Source organism: Gracilinanus agilis, chromosome 1 (genome assembly GCF_016433145.1).
Source record: "Gracilinanus agilis isolate LMUSP501 chromosome 1, AgileGrace, whole genome shotgun sequence".
Taxonomy (NCBI): Eukaryota; Metazoa; Chordata; class Mammalia; order Didelphimorphia; family Didelphidae; genus Gracilinanus; species Gracilinanus agilis.
The window spans coordinates 50,457,049-50,477,404 of NC_058130.1; the positions used below are offsets into that span (position 1 = coordinate 50,457,049).

The 20,356-nt window shown below is 34.9% G+C and overlaps 1 protein-coding gene across 2 annotated transcripts in view; it reads left to right on the forward strand.

Annotated features, from left to right (window-relative positions):
• Positions 1-20,356, forward strand: part of GRM7 (glutamate metabotropic receptor 7) — a 903,481-nt gene that overhangs the window by 221,775 nt on the left and 661,350 nt on the right. The gene's annotated exons all lie outside the window — the stretch shown is intronic.

Below are 20,356 nucleotides of genomic sequence, written 5' to 3' on the forward strand. Positions count from 1 at the left end.
GAGGAGGGGAGGGAAATAACATGATTCATGTAACCATGGAAAAATATTCTAAATTAATTATTTAAATAAATAAACTTAAATATTTTAAAAATAATTAAAAAAAAAGAAAAACTGAGGGAGCAGACAGGCAGGTCATTCAGCAGATAGAGAGCCAGGCCTGGAGAAGGGAAATCCTGGGTTCAAATATGACCTTGGACTCTTTCTAGCTTGTGATCATGGGTCATGATCATTTAAGCCCCATCACTTAGCCTTTATCACTTTTCTGCCTTAGAATCAATGAATAGTATTGATTTTAATATGGAAGTTAAGGGTTTAAAAAATGAGGAAAATTTTTATACTCTTTGTATTGATTAGATAGACTCAACAAATTTTCCCCCAGAATATCAAAGCTAAATATTTCCAAATAATAATAAAAATAGTGATAATAAGTTAAATGTTGCTTACTATGTGTCTGACATTTTGCTATACACCTTACAGTTATTATCTCATTTGATTCTTACAACTACTATATGAGGTGATATTAGGTGATATTAATTTTTTACATTTTTTTATTTAATTTTTTACAGATGAGATTTTTTCTGCAGATTTTACATGTAAGAGATCAGGACACAAAATTAAATAACTTGCCCTGATGTATTTGGATTGTAAAAGTGTAGCTCTACATCCTTTCCATAGGATCTGAGAGGTCCCAGAACAGGATGAGGGACAAAAAGGGGAAATTAGGAAAGACCCTAAGCAATTTTCCCCTATTCATTCCAGCAAGATGATCCAGAAGGATTTGAGGTGTTGGATTAAAGAGACTTCCTTTCCTGTAGAAGAAGTGGTGCTAATACATCAAGGCACCTAAAGATAGTACTATGTAAATGATAGGGGCGGGAGGAGAGTACACAATAATTGCTACTAGAGGTAGTTTGTGGTTTTCAGGAGGTTGGGACGAACTAGATCTACACGGGATAAATTGGAGATAATCCACAGAGGTGGGGTACTAGCATTAAGGGAAATCAAGTAAAACTTCTTATAAAAGATAGATTTTTAAATGGGAATTGAAGGAAGCTGGGAAAGCCAAGTGGTAGAAAGAAGTATGTGGGACAGCCAGTGAAAATGCCTAGAATCATGAGATGGAATATCTTTTTCAAGGTAGCAAAGAAGCCAATATCACTAGAATCTAGAGCATGTGGAGGTGGATAAGTTACAAAAAGACTGGAAAGATAGGAGATTAGGACAAGCTTTGAATGCCAAATCAAGGATTTAATATTTGATTCTAGAAGTAAGAGAGAGCCACTGGAGTTTATTCAATAGGAGAGGAGTGACATGGTCAAACTTGTGCTTTAGAAAGAAAAATTGAAGTAATACTGGAGGATGTCCTGTAGTGGGGAAACAATTAAGGAAGGCCAGCTGGAGAGTTACTGTAATAGTCTAGTCTTGGGTTGATTAGGGCCTTCATCAAATGAATGGCAGTGTCAGAGGAGAGGAGGAAGCCTACACAAGAGATAGTATGAAGGTAAAATTGACAGAACTAGTCATAGGCATTGGATATGTGGGGTGAGAGAGTGAGGAACTGAGATTGATACCTAAATTGAGAGCCTGGATGCCTAGGAGATATTAGTTCTATTAAAAATAATAAGGGGAAATAGAGAAGAGGAGGAGGAAGAGTTTGGGATGAAAGATAACAAGTTAAATTTGGGGCACTTTGAGTTTAACATATTTTTACATAGTTTGGAATCCCAACTGGCATCTGGAGATATGGGACTTAAGGTCAGCAGAGAGGTTGAGAGCTGGATAAATAGATTTGCAAATTATCGGTATAGAGGTGCTAAATTAAACCATGAGGGCTCATGAGATCATAGGTAGAAACAATAAAAAGAAAGAGAAGAGGGTCCTGAATAGAGTCCTGGGGGACATCTACTGTTAGTAGGCATGACTTGGAAGGAGATCCAGCAAAAATGACTCAGAAGGAAGAGTAAGCTCTTTAGGAGGAGAACCAGTAGAGGGGAGAATAACAGAATTCTAGAGAAGAAAGTATCAAAAAGTAGGGGATCAACATTGTTAGAGGCTGAAGACTGGTCAAAAAGGATAAAGAATGGCAATTAGAATTGGCAGTTAAGAGGGCATTAAAGAGGCATCCAGGTGGCTTAGGGGACAGAGAGCCAGCCCTGGAGATGAAAAATCCTGGTTTCAAATCTGGCCTCAGTCACTTCCCAACTTTGTGATTCCGGGCAAGTTATTTAACCCCAATTGTTTAGCCTTTACTCTCCTGCCTTGAAACTGATTCTTAGTATCAATTCTAAGATAGAGGGAAATTATATATATTTTTAAAGAGAGCCTTGGTAAATTTGAAGTGGTTAGTTTTCATTGAGAGATGCCATTAGAAGCCAATCTGTGGAAAGTTAAGAAGATACTAATGAGAAAGAAAGTAGAATCATTAATTCTAGGTAGTTTTCTTGAAAAGTTTCTTCATAAAGGGGAGAAGAGATATGGGATAGTAGTTAGTAGGGATGATGGACAGATCAAGTGAGGGCTTTTTGGAGGATGGAAGAGAAAGGTATGTTCATAGACAGGCATGTCTGAAAATAAGTGAGTAGGAATGATAGAGGGAAATATCTGCTGGAGAAGCCAGCAAATAGGCTACTTGAAAAGCATAGTGAATATCCCAATACACACCACTTGATGATAAAGCTTTTTGTGTACTTGTTTGTATTTACACTAGCATTCTAAGCACTATTATTCATGATGAAGCTTAATGGTAGAGTGGAAGTAGTAAGGTATTTAGACATGGGACCAAATACCACTTCTGTAGTAAGCAGCTTTAAAGTCTCTTCATACTCAAAATACAAAATATAAGGATAGCTTTGTGGTCCCTTCTAGCTCAAAAACATGATTCCACAGTTTCTACCTAGGTCCTGGATAAGCACTTATGGCTCTGGGTACCAGACACTCAGGTTAAGGGGACAGCTGCTAGACTACTCTAAAGTTATTCAGCATGGAATTTTTTTCTTCTTTTTCTTTTACAACTGTGAAGATCATACATTTATTCTATTAAACATACCATGCTTTTGAAGTTAGGAAGTTGAGTTATAGAATTTTAGAGCTTGAAGGGTCCTTTGAGATCATTTAGTTCACCAGCACCCCTATGAATAATACTTTCTTTCTCTTTTACCAAATCTACTTAGAATGTTATGTGTGAGTTGATTTATTGCTATTCTCGTTTTCTTTATTCAATGAATGGGACTTGAAGTGTACCTATAGAGATTAGGAAACTATCTAGGACAGTGTATTTAAAATTAGCCGAAGAAGAAAAAGGAATGCTTAAATTTTTCCCAAGACTCATCCTTCCTTCAACTTGTCATATGGTTTAATTCACCTAATAGAAGCTCTTAAAAGAGTAAGTGCATTTTAATGAACTCAGAAATTAAAATCATTCCATTATTACTTTGAAAGACAAAGGTGTCATGAGCATTTTTATATCTTCAAGTAGTACAGTATGTTGGATTTAATAGCTTGCTGAAGGGGCTTGGTCACTTGAGAAGTCCATAGAGTGGCATTTTTATGGAGACACTACCCTGAGAATCTTAATTGTCTGTGAAATCTGTCTCACATCAGACCTTTTCATTGTCTGTAAGGCCTAATTTGCACCAATCAATTTAATTCTGAACAGCCCAGTCTCTGAATTATGCTGGTTGATGATATATAATTTCTTCCTTTTTAAAATTCAGATTACCCAAATTATGGATCAAGTTTTCTATTTTTTTTCTTCCTTTGTTGAAAATAGAATGTGTTCTATTTCTATTTGAAGAATTAGAACACTCTTTTCCAACTAATGATAGGTCTGAATTTATAAAGGGATAATTAGTTTTATTTATACCTATTAGAGAATTAAAGAAAGAAAATGATGGTGTGGCTTTCTACCTAATTGTAAGCAAGTCTAGTTGCATGGTTCTATACTGAATTATAGTTTTGATATACTTTGTTGTTATAGTACTTCAATAAAAGAAAAGATAAGAAGATATACAAAGAGGAGTAGGGGCTGGAATGAACATGAAACAAGATAACGTAGGTAGTTTTGAAACCAGAGCATCCAATGAGCCTAAGTGGTCCAGTTTGTAAGACAGTCCATGAAAGCAAGGGGCTTTAAGAACTTATAAACTCTTATAAGCCACGAGGAAGAACGAAGGTTGCCAAGTCAATTTAGGGTCAAATTGTGAAAACACATTTTTCACTAGGGATTCTTTTTAAAATTTAAACATCTTAAAGTATTCTTCAATTTCAATTCAATTCAATAAATTTTTATTAAGCATCTACTATGTGATAGGCACTGGGCTAAGAGCTAGAGATCTATATAAGAAAAAGATAGTTCTTGTGCTCAGAGAGCTTATAGTATAATGAGGGAAGACAACATATGAAAAGAAATAGGAAAGGGAAAATGGGACACCAACAATAACTTCCATAGTGGCATCTTGTTCAATGGGGTTAAAACAAAACAAAGCTGTAGAAAGTAGAATAATTGAGTAAATAATTCTATAACCTCATAATAATAATAAATGCCCATGCATTTACTCCAGTGTCCATCATGCTTCCCCCTCCACTATCCTTGCTATTCTACTCCCCCAAGTACAAAAAATAAGGGTGTTTCTTCATATTCTTTTGAGACCACAAAGATACTAATGGGCAAAGATTGCTTTTCATCTGTTGTCTATCACTTTCATCACATGTCCTTCCCAATTTTTTTCCAGGCCATAGATTTTCTTTCTTGAGTGAAATCTTGCATGTAGACTAGTCTTCTCATTATTACCTGAGAGTCTAAGGGTTATTCAATCTGACACATTTTGAGAAAGATCTTTCATCTAAATAAAACAAATTGGTATTTGAAATTATGGAGTTCTCCATACACAGAAAAAATGGAAATTCATTAGTTTTTTATTAGGCATCCAGGTTTTACCTAGAACAAGGGGTTGACAAACTATGGCCAAAACGTTGAATCTGTTTTTATTCAGACTAGCAAGCTTGGAATAGTTTTTACATTTTAAAGTATAATAAAACTTTTCTTAAAAATATGAAAACTATTCTTAGCTTATAGGGCTATTAAAAACAAAAAACAGACAGTGGTTGTATTTGGATTAATTTACTGACCCTCTGCCCTAAAACAAAGGAAGATGCAGTTTGGACAGGCTTGCTTAAGGACGTTTGCTTATATGAAGTCAGAACTAAAGATCCTTCTGCTTCTTAGAATCATTTAGGGCTTTAAAAGATTCATTTAATATTAGGAAGAGTAAGCTAGGCCTAGAAATAATTATGGAGTAAATAATAAGATCATGGAGTCCTTTCCTTAATGAATACTCTAAAAAAGTTTCTCTTAAATTATTTGAAGTTTTGTTTTAGGCATGGAAAAATAGGCATGAAGGTGCTAAAGACACATTTCATAGCAGCAAAGATTTAAAATATGATAATAGCATTTATTTAATACAGTTGCTCTGAGATTCAAAGGAGATAATTATTGGATATGAAATATCATCATCATCATCATCATCACAACTGGAAAGGACCTTAGAAAGCATCTAAGCCTCCTCATTTGCAGAGAGAAAGTCAGCCAAAGGAATAAAGTGACTTTTCAAGGTTACAAAAGTATTAAGTTCTTAAAAGCTGATTTTGAATGTACTTCTTTTGATATCCTGATTCTTTACACTGTACACAGTACAAAAACCTGGACTGCAGTTTTACCTAGCACTGTGGCAACAATGTTTATAACACAACATTTTACTTAGCATCATAGGATCACAGTTTTAGAATTATGAGGTTGCCTTGAACATCATCTAGTCCAATTTGATGTGACTTACCCAAGGTAACTTAGCTTGGAAGCTATGTACTCAGAGAGAGAAAGAGACTTCAAAACTTCTAACCCTTTTCCAATATTACTTTCTTCCTGTTCAGTCATTTTTCTTCTTCATCTTTAGAAGTTTAAATGGTGTGGGCCATTAGTGAGCCAGAAAGTGCCAGGCCACCATTAATCAGTGCCCCACATGAAGTCAATGGATAATTTCAATCCTGTCCTTTTCAGTTCAATGCCCACAAAAATAAAACAGCCGACACATAAAAAATGGTTGTAGTGGAAACTTTGGTGTCTGTTAGAGGTCACTCTTAGACTGTTGGTTGTGGTCAGTATTAGAAGAGGAAATACAACTATTTTTATTGAGAAATAAGACATAGAATTGCCAATTTTGCACAACAAACAAATGGTAAATAAAGACATTACATAGACATTTTCTGAATAAGCAGAAGGATACTGAATAGAGAACAGTACAAAAGAGCTGGAACAGTAGACGAAAGCAGTCTATGTATCCCCAATTTTAAAAAATGATGAATAATAAGGAAAGAAAACAGGTAAAATAAGTTTTTGCCTATAGACACACCTGATTTTTTGCTTCATGGCCCATTTAGTTAGTAACTTAATATTGTGACAGTTCATATATTAAGACATGTTTGCATATGGCTTTGTTGTATTGAAAAAGCTTGATAAGCAAATCTATATGGCTGTTCCCTATTCCTTTTATCAAAAGTAGTTAAAGCAATCTAATGAACCATAGAATTAAAAGGATCATTGAATCAAAGGTCCAGAGTTGTAAGGGACCAAAGAGGTCAACTAATCCAAGCCTCTCATTTTGTAGATGAGGAAAATGGGGCCCAGGGAAATTAAGTAATTTAAAGGATCATAGATCTGTAAAGGATGTTAAAGACTATATGGTCCAATCTCCTTATTTTACAGATAAGGAAACTTCCCTAATGAAGTTAAATAACTTGCTCAATGCTATAAAGTGTCAGAAACTAGATTTCAGCCCAGATCTTTCAGCTTAAGAATCAGTACACTTTTCAGTGCCCCATGCTATATTTGTTATTTTAAATGATACACAATTGAACATCTTTCTTCTATGGCCTCTTCATCCTTTCCTCCTGCTTCCCCCTGAGCATAGGATTCTAGAACTGGAAGAAGAGGAAAATAATGAGAACAGTGAGAGGGAGAGAAGGAGAGATGAATGTGTGATTAATACTCTTCTGTTATTCTTCCATAGTTTAACAGTTCTGAAAAGTGGGAGAGTCTTTTAGAGGTTGATCCATGAAATAGACTTTCATTGAACTCAATTCTGAAATTTATTTTCCCCTTTGTTAAAAAGGTTAGATAAGGGGCAGCTGGGTAGCTCAGTGGAGTGAGAGTCAGGCCTAGAGACAGGAGGTCCTAGGTTCAAACCCGGCCTCAGCCACTTCCCAGCTGTGTGACCCTGGGCAAGTCACTTGACCCCCATTGCCTACCCTTACCAATCTTCCACCTATGAGACAATACACCGAAGTACAAGGGTAAAAAAAAAAAATAAGGTTAGATAAGATAATTTCTGATGGTCCTTCTAGAACTGAAACACCATGATTCTTGAAAAATTACCACTCCAGAAAAACCTACCCTATATGTTATTGATGTTTTATTCAAAGTTATATTCTTAGTACCAAGAAGTATTAACATACCTTTTTAAAATTCCCAACTTATTCCTTGAAAGTAGTTTGTGCCTAGGAAAAAATTAATTTATTGTTATCCTATCAAAAAGATCAACTTTCACAATGATCAATTATTAATTTTAAAAATATTTTAAATCATTGGTATTTTTAAAAATAGGTATTTGACCTGTTGGTTTTCTTATGGCATTAAGAAAAAACTTGTCTTCAAGAAAATATTGATTATATCTGGTAGCATTTCCACACCCATCCCCCACCAAGTTCACAAAGTCATGACCAAGAATTGAATAAACTATTTAGAGAAAAGATAGGGTAAAGAAATATTAATGAATTAGTATTATAAAATCATTGAGGAAGATATCAATATGGAGACTGAGAATGTTACTAGGCTATTATCATACCAGATCTAGTTTCTGTGTAATATATAATACACACATATACATGCATGTGCATGTGCAAAATATGTTCACATACATAAATATCATGTTTATCTAAATTATTTTGGATAATTTATTAATTTAGATAATAAATAGACAATATCAATTTCCCATGATATTTCAGACTTAGAAGTTAAGTACATCCCTAGGAAAAGTACTTTTATTTTGATTTTGTGTCTATTGATTTGGAACTTTTCTATGTCCGTATTACCTTGAATCAGAAGGATTATTTTATAGTGGGAGGGATGAGCCACTAATGGCCCATACATTTAATCCTGTGTGACTTTGGGCAAGCTGCTTAAACCTCAATGAGCTTCATTTTCTTTCTGATTCAAGAGTAAATGATATGACTATGCCACTAAGGGAATAGTTGACTTCTGTGGAATTGTTAATGGAACTTTGTTGATTATTGATGCCACCATTCTCATAGTCCTGCATCTGATAACTATCTTCACACATTAGGCTTCATGAATCTTTTTCTATAACCATGTGCTCCCACAGTGCATAGAATCCTGGTAAATGTTTCAAGATGAGAGATATATAATCAAGTACTTCTTTTTTTAATCAATTACTGCTGAAGCCCCTCTTGCATCCAACCAAGACTTTCCTTTGATTGTTGTCTATATGAGGTTCCAGAATTTCATATCTTATATCTTAGAATTCAAATAGTCTTAAAGAAAATCCCATTTTGTACACTATCTTGTAATTCTGAAAAGCTCACTAGAATAATAAAAGGAGAATAAATTTATTCTGATCCATATCTATCTGAATACCTTTTTTTAGTTTTCTCAATCTACCTGAAGAGACTGATGTGAGATCAACAGATGAAAAATCCATAGAAGTTGAAAAGTATTTCATAACTTATCAATACATTTTGGGGAGAAAAGTATGCATGTGTATGTATATATACATACATATGTAAAGTCTTAGCAGTAAAGTTTTGAAAGTGAATTTCTTTATAGAACATAATGGTTAGTGCTTCAACTTTCTTTTGGGTTGAGTGACGACTGGGTAAGGACTTTATGGTATTAAAAAAATAAAATTTATCATTTAGGCAGTGAGGAACCAGCAGAAGTTTCAAGAACAGGAGTTGATATGATGAAAAGAGTATTTTAGGAAGTTTAAGTTGGTGGATCATATGCGAAGAGTTGATAATGCTATTGCTCTTCATCTTCACCTCTTAGATGACAACATCACCACTCTCCCTCCCTCAGCTGCCTTATAGGACACCTGTACAGATAGCTACAGGTGTTAGCATTTTGTCCATTATGAAGATAATTTTTATTTATTTATATGTTTTATCTCTCCACATCCAGTATTTATAAGTTACTAGAGGACAGGGACCATTTTTTACCATTATATTTCAAGCACCTTGCTTAATAATTTGAATATAGTAGACACCTAATAATTAGTTGAATTAAGTTGAAATTAATAGTCTTTGAATTTAAGTAGACTAATTAGAAGGATGTTTTGATTCTAGCACCTAATAATGAATATCTGCAGTAGAGCAGCAGTAATGGGAATAGAACGAATAAGATGACTAGAAGCAAAAGATACACTTATGAAAAGAGGACCTAAGGAAGATTCACTGTTTGGAAGAGAGCCAGCCTGTAAAAGAGGACAAAAGAAACAACAAGACTAAGCAGATCTGTTGACACCTTTTTTTAGAATAGCACAAAAGAATGACTCTTCCCATGTAAGGCCATCCTCCTAGGAGTTTCAGAAAACTGAATCCTCATGGAGGCCCCCATTTAGTGACCACTCTTAGAAACTCTCTGCTGTCCTGTTAGTAAGGCAGTAATTTAACCACACATCTCCATGGGGGAGCTGTCCAAGTAGATTTCTTAAGCAAAGGTTCCCTTTCTGAAAACTTATCAAATTGTCAGGGAAATTTCTTAATACTTAAAAGGAAGAATTAACAGTGTGCAATGACTAAGGAGATATATAGAGTGAAATAGAGAATAACTGTGGAAACTAAAAGTTCTAAGATATAGACTGGGAGTTTAAATGATCTCTCCAGCTCAATTAAGGAAATAATTTGATCTGTTCAAATTTGCCTCTATTTTGTTATCAAAATATTTTAAGAAGATGACTTTTGAAACATTGTTTTAAAAATAGAAGGAAAATAATATATATATTCTTCTTGATATGTCTATAAGCTCACTTTTGAATTTAATTCCAGTACCCAGCACATAATAAGATCTTCAGGAATGCCTGACAACTGACAATTGGAGAGAATATAAACATCCCATTGTTATCATTGTTATATAAATCGACTATAATATGTTTATCCCAAGATACCAGCTTAGTTGGTTTCTTATTTTAGAATATATTTTGAAATTTGAATTTAAAGTATGAGGAGAAAAACTTGAAAAATTCCTGACTTCTGTTGAAGAATAGGAGAAGGTTCATCATATCTTAGATTTAGAGCTGCAATTGGTCTTAAAGACTATCCCCTCATTTTACAGATGAGGAAAATCAGACTCCAAGAAACTAAATGACTTATCCAGTTTTATATAGCTAATGTGTCTGGGACAGAGCATGAATCCAGGTTCTGGATTCCAAGTCCAATGCCTCATCCATTACGGCCACATTTGTCTAATAAAAAAAAAATTGTATGGTGTTCTAACAATGACCTGCTACAAAGCTTTTCATATGGGAATTGTATCACGTGGGTCTTTAGCTTGAGACATTTTTTATACCTTGACTTCCTACAGTGTTCTGGAGAAATCCTAACATATGCAGCTACAAGGTATCTATGGGATAGACTATATTTATTGCTTTTATCAAAGGAGACATGTAAAATAGCTTGTAAATGGTTAGAAAACACATTGTGAAACATCTCTTGTTGAGTTCACTCCAGTCTTTTTTGAAAAAAGTCCTTTCTCCATATGCATGTAGAATGACCTTTTAGACAGCATCTGCTCCTATTTTGATTTGTGGTCCCCTCTAGAGGGCCATTAGCTCATTAAATCATTTATGTACAGGAGAGAAGTTGCTGCTGTGAATAGCAAAATCCCACAATTTATTTGTTTTTTGATGTTTTCCACCTTTTAGACAAAGTTACCTGGCAGAAATCCTATATAAATAACTCTTAATTAAATCAGGCATTTAATGTCAAAAATGAGCTTTTTGACAGCTCGATGCAGAGCTGACTTAATAACAGAAAATAACTTCATTTTTTTTCCCTGAGCATGGTACAGCCAGTGTTTTAGTCAGGTTAGAAACCCTTTAATAAGGCAGACCACACAATAGAGAGTAATATAGAAGAAGAGGTCATGGATGGGGTTAAGATCTGAATCTTTAGAAATAGTGCCCACATCTATGAAATTGTAGATCCCTGTTAGTATGTTATAACTATTCAGTTCTATTTAAGAACTCTGATATTGAGTAAGGTACTCAGTTCCTTTAGATCTTAAGTTTCCTATCTGCCAAATGAAGGAAGGAAACCTGAGTTGAAGCAGATGACATTACAGTCTCCACTGGCCCCTAAAATTTATGATTTTATGATTTATGACAATAGAATTAAATATTCAACTATGCAAGCATTTATTAAACACCTATTAAGAGCCAGACACTGTGATAAAGCCTGGGAATACAAATGTTTAAGTCCCAGCTCTCAAGGAGCTCACATTCCACTGAGTTAGATAAGATATTAAGGAGGCATCAACTGCAGGACAGACAGAAAGGCCCAGAGGTCCTTAGGGTACAATATCTAAGCAGATGATAATTCATCTTCTTTAGTGTCATTTCCACTAATAAAATCACATCTGTTTCTGATATTGAAGTATTCAGTGGTGCCAAGGACTTTCTTGGCAATAACTTTATTTTCTAGGTCTTCAGTGGCTTTGGCTGTGAGTTCAGCATCCACAGAGGTAACAGTTGCCAGACCTGATCTACGTAACAATTACCTGCACAGTGATTGGAATGGAAGCTGTTCCAATGTATAATTTATTGGTAGAGACTCTAAAAAACATAAAAGTAGTATAGAGGAAGAAGAGCAGGAAATAAATAAATCATGAGGCTCTGGATAAAAAGTACATAATAAGAGTACTTTTCAGAAAAAAAAAATAATTCCGAGTGCCCATAATGGAAGTTTATAACACTGAGGCAGACTTAGGTTAATGGCTCTCCCTAATTCTCTTTGACTGTTTTTAGAAAGTAAAGTTTTCCATTTTGTTTTCATTTTTGTTTTTTTTTTCCATTTGATACAACATGCTTCCACAAATCTATTATTAAAGATGAACCAAAGGGCAATTGTATTGAGGCCATCTCTCAAATATTTCTGTCAAAAAATCTTCACTTTGTTTTGCATTAGATAGTGAAATAATATTTGATATTAAATTACCTTGGTAGTTTTGGCAGTATAGATTTGAATACAGTGATGCAGTATATTTTATTCTACAGTATCATTTCTGGGTAAAATATGTTGTAATATTGTTGTTCCTTCTGTTTATGCCCAAACACATTTATTTTTCAATCTCTCATTTTAGGTTTGACAGAGATGCTGGTTTTTCCTTGTGTTTAAGAGAGAGATGAGCCATGCTAGTGACAGCTTTTTTTGATCCCAAGAAATCCCATGCTTCTTCAGTTCCATGTATCAAATAAAAATTTTAAACACCTACTATGTTCAAAGCTTTGCAGTGAGCATTGGGGAAACGAGGATGGAAACTGACAACACTTTCTGTAGAATCTTATTAGAACAGACAGAAATAAATAATTGTCTGATTCACTTTTAGATTTCTGAAGTCACATGGATGGTTAGGTGTCTAGTGTTTCCTAAGGAAAATATCTGTTAGCCTTTGACAAAGTAGTTTTAGCTTTCTTTTTCCTCCTTTCTGAGGTCCTCTTGGCTGTAAGATGATTGTCTGTTGTTTTTTTTTCCAGAAGTACAAAAGTCGCCCCCATAAAAATGTAGAACTAATGGTCTAACAATAACAGGAGATTTCACCTTCAGAGTACTTTGGGAAATTACCATATCTTTTAAAAAAATCTCAGAAGTAGGTAAATAACTTTCATTATCTGACAGATGGAGAAACTGAAGTAATGAGTCCCTAGACCCTACTCTGTTGTGCATAGTGCTAGACGAACTGACTCTCCCTTTAAACTCATTAATTTGATGCCTCTTACTTCCTTTTTAGTTTACTTCACTCTGGGGTGGTTCTGTAAGAAATCCATCCTAAACCTGGCCCTGAATTCCCTTTCATTAAATAATTAACACAATAAGCATCTTACCATTTGCTTCTGCTTGCCTCCTATTCTTTCAGTATCTTATTTTTCCAGCTAACTGTTCAGTGACTTTAATTTTGCATTTTTTCTTGTTTTGTTTTTGATGAAGCATAGGGACCTTGGGAGATGCACAGTGATTTTGCTTTTTAATAATTACTCTGGGAGTAAGCCTTCACATTCATTTTTTTAAAATCTGGGTTTAGATTTTGCTTATCATTTGTGCTTCTATGGAACCTGCAGTATTGTATCTTGTCTTTATCAAATGAAGAGACAATAGATAGCAAGCCCAGAGGATACACCCCATGGAAGAGACTACTTTTGTTCCAGGAGGTCTGACATTTTTAAAGCCAATTAATTATCTTTCTCAGCTCAAGGTTCTACTAACTCCTAAATCCATGCACTCTCTGGGTTTGCTTTCACTTCATCTAAGCAATAAAGTAGATAGAGTACCAGCCTCAAAACTTGAAAGGCCTGTGTTCAAGTCCTGCTTAAGATACTGTGATTGTATGATCCTGATGGGCCAGTCACTACCCCTCCTCCATATTCTCAGGCTGTAAGTATCAGAAAAGGTACCATTTTGTTTCAGTACAGGAAGTTTGCCTAACTAGAAGTTTCTTATACCAATGAAATAGTAAATCCAGGCCCTTCCACAATTGGAATCTTCTGATTTGACCTTAAGCTAAATTTCTGAAAGAAACTTGGTGAATCTCTTTCATATACCAAACTTCTGAATAAAGACTGATTATTAGTCTATAGTTTTATCAGATAGTTATTAAACATATATAATGTGCCAGGAAATGGAGCTAGATAGATGGGATCTGGAAAAAAAAAATAGGGAAATATTCCTGTCCTCACATTTCTTATATTTTACTAGAAGGTAGCTGTGTTTCAGAATAGAAAGTAGAAAGAGCATTGGGTTTGAAGTAAGAAGACCTGGGTTTGAATCCTCTTTGCTACTTCCTACTTATATGACTTGGGCTAGTAATTTTATACGTCTAGATCTCAATTTCCTTCTGTAGAATGAGAGGATTTTGTCATATGGCCTCCATAGACCCTTCTACCCTTAGATATATGATGTCATCTATAAAATAAGGGAGGAAAGAATCTCCTCAATGACTTCTATATAATATCCCTTCCAGCTCTAAATCCATGATCCTACAAATATTTATCAAGAACCTTCTACATATGCAGTATGACATTTGTTGTGGAGATCCTATGAGCCAAATTAGTTTGAGAAGATTTTATAGAGGTTGTGGAATTTGAGCTAGATCTTGAATGATGAGCAGCATTTGGATGCTTTGTAAGTGGAGATAGTTGAAGAGAGGATAACATAGTCAATGGCTGAGAGTAGAAAATGAATATAGTGTGTTATACTGAACAATATGAAGGTCCCCTTAAAGAAACCAGAGGGTGCAAGTTGAGGACTAGTCCACAAGGGGAGAAAAGGAAAAAGGGAATAAGCATTTATATATCATCTAGTATGGATAAATTATTGTGCTAAGTGCTTTTATTTACAAATATTATCTTTATTTGTCTTGATCCTCCCAACCACCTTGTCACATATGTGTTATTATTTATATTTAACAATTGAGAAAACAGGAAAACAGAGACTAAGTGACTTGCCAAATATCACACAAATAGTAGATTTCTAAGGCTAGATTTGAACTTAAGTTTTCTGTCTAGCAACCCTAGCACTACATTCATTTTGCTACATCTCAATATAATAGAGTTGGGGAGGTGGGCTGCAGCCAGATTATAAAGGCACTTGAATTTCAAACAGCCAAGGTTAGTTAGCAGAAAGCAGAAAATCACAGTGGGGTAGAACTATTTCATTTTGGGTATTCTCAACTAAAATACAATCATAATAAACCTAATAATACAGTAAATGGGATTGGGGAGAGACAAAGTCATGCCTGAGAAATACAGGCGTCATGCTTTGAAAATAGCTGTTCATTTCCATAATTGAAGGAGAAAGAAAATAATCAAAGTATGATTTTTTTCTTATCTTACCTGAATTCCCTTGTTTTTTCTTCAGTAACAGCTGTTCCTGTTATTGAGTAATCCTACTCTGTGTGCCACAACTGGTGAAAAATTTAGCAAGAGAACACATTCCATAGAACTTTGGTTTAATTTAATAAAGGAATTTGCATTTTCAAAGGAAAAGGCCAAATATTTATTGAGAACCTTTCCACTATACAGAATACAATCTGATGATATTGACTATGTTAATCTGAAGCCAAATTATTTTTTTCTCCATTTCATCCTGGCATATTTCTATGAGGCATCTCTGTTGACTTTTAAGCAAAGTTTTTTGTGATGAAGGTTATGAAGATTTGGTCATTAGCGAATGTTCATCTATCCTGAATGTTGGGAACAGTGTTTGAAGTGTATACTCAGACGGGAGAGATTTTTTTTCTTTGGTGGGTTAATTTCATACCCTACTGGTCCCACATATTTATTTAGTCTACTGGAACAGCTCAAAAGACATTATCTAAATATGAACTTGAAGGTGAAAATACATATCCTTCATTTTAGGTTTTACTCTTCAATAGGATTTCAATTATAGCTCTGGTAAGAAAGAAGCAATGAAATATTTTTGGTTGTTATTTATTTAATCTAGAGTGGGTAGTAAACTCAACTATGGACTATGTCTATGAATAGCAAGGATATCTCACAGTCTGTTCAGGAACTATGGAATACTGTGTAAATAGATATCATACCTTTCCATTAAAAATAAAATTAAAATTTGCATGCACACATTTTAAGTGACAGATTTTCCCCGTCTTAAAAATAGAATATATGTCTAGAGAAACACTCTAAAAGGTAATTGAACAAACTTGGTTAAAAATCTATTTTTTAGAATCATGAAGTGTTAAAACCAAAAGGAATCTTTAGAGATAAAAATAGCTCCACATAGAGCATTTAAAGACTTGAAGAGAGCTTAATGTATATTATGTCATTTGATCTGCATAACAACCTCAGGAGGTTTTATGAATGATGAAACTTAAAGAAGGTAGGTGACATTCCCAGTGTTGCATATAGTAAGTGTCTGAGACAGGATTCAAATTCAAGTCTTCCCAACTTCATGTTCAACATTGCATCCAATCCCTACACTACCATGTAGCCACCTTTATGTTTTACAAAAACTAAACTAAAATAAAAACAGCACTAACAACAACCATAGAGTCATAAATCCCCAGGAGATCAGTGACATTTAGGACCTAATGAATACCCCATATACATCAAAATATGGTTAGCAGTACTTTTTGTGGTAGCTAAGACCCCAAAGCAAAGCCATTGCTAGAGTAGAGAATAACTAAATAATACGTTATACATGAATATAATAGGATGCTGTTATGTTCCAGAGAATGATGAATGTAGAGAAACATGGAATGATGCACAGTGTACTAAACAAATTCAGCAAAGTAATAATATACCTAATAGTTACACCAATACAAATTTTTAAAAATTGACAAAACAATCACAGTTATATGCTATAAAATAATAATGACCAAGTTTAGTGCCAAAGAGTACTTATAAGAAGGCAATCCCCCTCCCTAGTAATTTTCAGAATTGGAGAACTACAGATGTGGGACATTGCAAATAAGGGCATCATTTTTTTGACATGTTGGTTAATTTGATGACTTTTAAAATTTTTCATTGTAAGAGATAACTCTCTGAAAGAGTCAGAGAGTGAGTTGCAAGGCACTTATTTCTTCTATGATTTTGTGTAACTCATCTCATTTCTCTGCCTCTTAATTTCCTCGTTTCCAAAATGGAGATAGTGATACCTCCATTACCTGATTCAGTGCTGTCCTGTGTTGATATCTTTTAAATGTTATTTTTAACATTATTTTTAAAATTGAGTTCCAAATTCCCCTTCTCCTTCTGACCCCTCCCTCATCCACAAAGAAAGCAAAAAATATTGATTATATATGTGAAATCATGTAAAACATATTACCACATGCAGAAATAAAGTGAAAAAGTTATGATTCAATTTGGACTCAGAATTCATCAGTTCTCTGTCTTTGAGGCTTTGGTTGTAGGTGTTTTCACAGTGTTGTCTTCTTCTGAGTTGGTGTCTTGGTATTCATAGTAACTTTTTATGATCAAGTTCTTTTTCTATTGTTTGCTCATTTTCCAACCTGTGTCTTCCCTTTGAACTTTATATTAAAATTGGACTCTGCTGACCGAGAGGTTGGTAGGCATTTCCTAAACCTCAGGCTTTCTTGTGCTTCTGTTTTTAATTAGTTCTGGAAATCTACAAGTTTCCAGAGGTTCCAAGGTATCCTAACCAAGGGAAAAGTACAATTATTTCTCTAATGGCCTGAAGTCTGGTGTTTACCCAGGAAAAAAAATTTCCCCCTGCAGTCACAAATGTTGGTGTTTTTCTTGACCCTGGAACCAGCTTCCCTGCTCTTTTGCAGGTCAAGTTCTACTGCTTCTCTCTGCCCTAGTACTGTGACTGGGGTACCTATTCCCTTGTGACTGATCATCAATATTCCTCTGTGACAAAGAAGTGTGCGTGGTAAATAGAGCTGCCAAACATCACCTACAGTGCCAGCAAAGGGTCTTGTATAATCTTTTCCTGAGTAGTTGTCTGACCTCCTTGCCATCTCTGGACTGAGAGCTAACAAAGTAAATGCTGCTGCTTCAGCAGTTCCCTCCAATGCTCATCACGGGTGCTATTGCCATGCTCTGAGTCTGCCCCAGTCTTAGTGTTGCATATCTCCTGCTAACTTCTAAGTTCTCTCATGCTGGAAAAATGCCTCACCTTGACCTTTTATTGGCTCTTCTGCTCGAAAATTTGATTTGAGGCATTATTTTGATATTGATTGGAGGGAAATACTGGGAAAGTTTGACTGGGTTGTTGCCTCTGCTCTGCCATCCTGGCTCTACCTCCTGCTTTGATGATTAAATGATGCATGTATTTTGTAAAATGTTAAATTATAAAAATGATTGCTTTTCTTGTGCTAGAGGATAGAGCTATTTAATATAGAACGTAGATTTGAAGTCTAAACTCCACACTTCTTACTTTTAATTAAGTAGAATTGTGAAAATTCCTTCTCATTTTCCTTTTCTAGATCTTCATATAGGTCATATTGTTTGTCCCCCCAGGGCTCTGTCTTGGTGCCTCTTCTCTTCTGCTGTACTATTTTTGTTTGTGATCTCATTGCCATGGTTTCCACTCCCATGGTTTCAACTATTATTTCTATGCAGATGATTCTCAGACTTATTTATCCATCTTCAGTCTCTCTCTTGACCTCTAGTCCAATCTCATATTTCTAGTTACCTATTGGAAATTTAGAAATAGCTGTATCATAGACATCTTAAACTTGACACATCTAAAACTGAATCTTTTACCTTTTCCCCCAATCCTCTCCTTTTCTTAATTTCCTTGTTATTGTAGAGGGTTCCACCTCTCAGTTACCTTGACTCACAGCCTAAATGTCATTTTTGATTCTTCTTACTCATCCCTCTCTATATCTAATGTTTCCAAGTCTTGATCTGACTTTTATAACATCTCTCATCTATTCCCTTTTCTTCTCTGATACTTCTACAACTGTAGCCTAGGCCATAATGATATCATCATACTTGAACTATTAAAATGGGTTGTTGGTGGGGGAAGCTGGGTAGCTCAGTGGACTGAGAGTCAGGCCTAGAGACAGGAGGTCCTAGGTTCAAATCTGGCCTCAGACACGTCCCAATGACCCCAGGCAAGTCACTTGACCCCCCATTGCCCACCCTTACCACTCTTCCACCTAGGAGCCAATACACAGAAGTTAAGGGTTTTTAAAAAATTTAAAATAAAATAAAATAAAATGGGTTGTTGATTAATCTGTCTGTCTCAAGTCTCTTCCCTCTCCAGTTCATCTTCATCCATTTGTCAAATTGCTCTTCCTAAAGACCTGGTCACTTGTTGTTCCCTTCTATTCAGTCAATTCCATTGGTTCCCTAGTATTTCCAGGATCTAATATAAAATACTGATTGGCTTTTTAAAGTCCCCAATAACTTGTCCCCTTCTTACCCTTCTGGACTTTGTACTCCTTTCCCTTTCTCCCTGCTCACCATCCTCTACCACAAGTACTTTGTCATCCATTTCTTGTACTCTCCATCTCCAGACACTGGGCATTTTCTTTGCTTGTCTCTAATGACTGTAATTCTGTCCTTCATCATTTCTGCCTCTGGGCTTTCCTGCCTTTCCCAAATCCTTTTAATTCTAGTGCCATCTTTTATTTAAAATTTATTCTGTATATAATTTTCCATACAAAATTGCTTCCATGCTTGCTTTTCTATTAGACTATAAGTTCTCTGAGAGCAGGCACTGCCTTTTACTATATTTTTTTTAATTTCCAGAACTTAGCACTTAGTACAATGCTTGGCAAATAGTAGGTTCATAATAAATTCTTATGGACTGATTTGCTAATCTTTTCATCACCTAAAGAAAAAGTACCATATTTGCATAAGAGCTTTCCTCAAATTCCAGGAAACTTTTAGTCATTCAAAACTGTTAGATGTGCTTGGCAGGAAAGACTTCAGATAAGCAGAATGAATAAAACCTTTCCCAAGTGGAAAAAAAAAACAACTAAACTTTTATCTACTTTTATCTTTCAGTTTTTTTAACTGTCAGGTTATCAAAGTCTGGATGCCATACAAGTACCATATAATATCAATCATTCTTAGTGTTTTCCTCAAATTCAGAAAACATTATTTTTATTGATAATAGACCAATATTAAAGTTTGCAGAGTTTAAATGATCATTGGCTGGCTATGCCATTTGAGCTGGTGAAATTGGTAATAGCTAACTAAAATGGAGGTAGTTTCCCTAAGAGTCCTATTACACATAAAACCTGTGTGTCTATGCTGTATATCTGTGATGCATGCACTATACTTAGCAACTTATATTTAGTGACTCCTGCATTGTAGGTCTTTAATGAATTCTTGTTTATTAACTGGCCTATCATCAGTTTAAAGAGACCATTATAAGGTAAATCTCCTGAACTTTGAGACAAAAGATCTGAGTTCAAATCTCAGCTTTAACATTTAATAATTGAATGAGAATAGCCAAACCAATCAATCTTTTGGAGTGCCAGTTTTCTCATCTGTCAAATGAGGATAAATTCATAGTTTTGTTGTGAGAAAAGAATTTTATGAACCTTAAAGTGACTTAAAGGAATTATTAGAGCAACAGAACC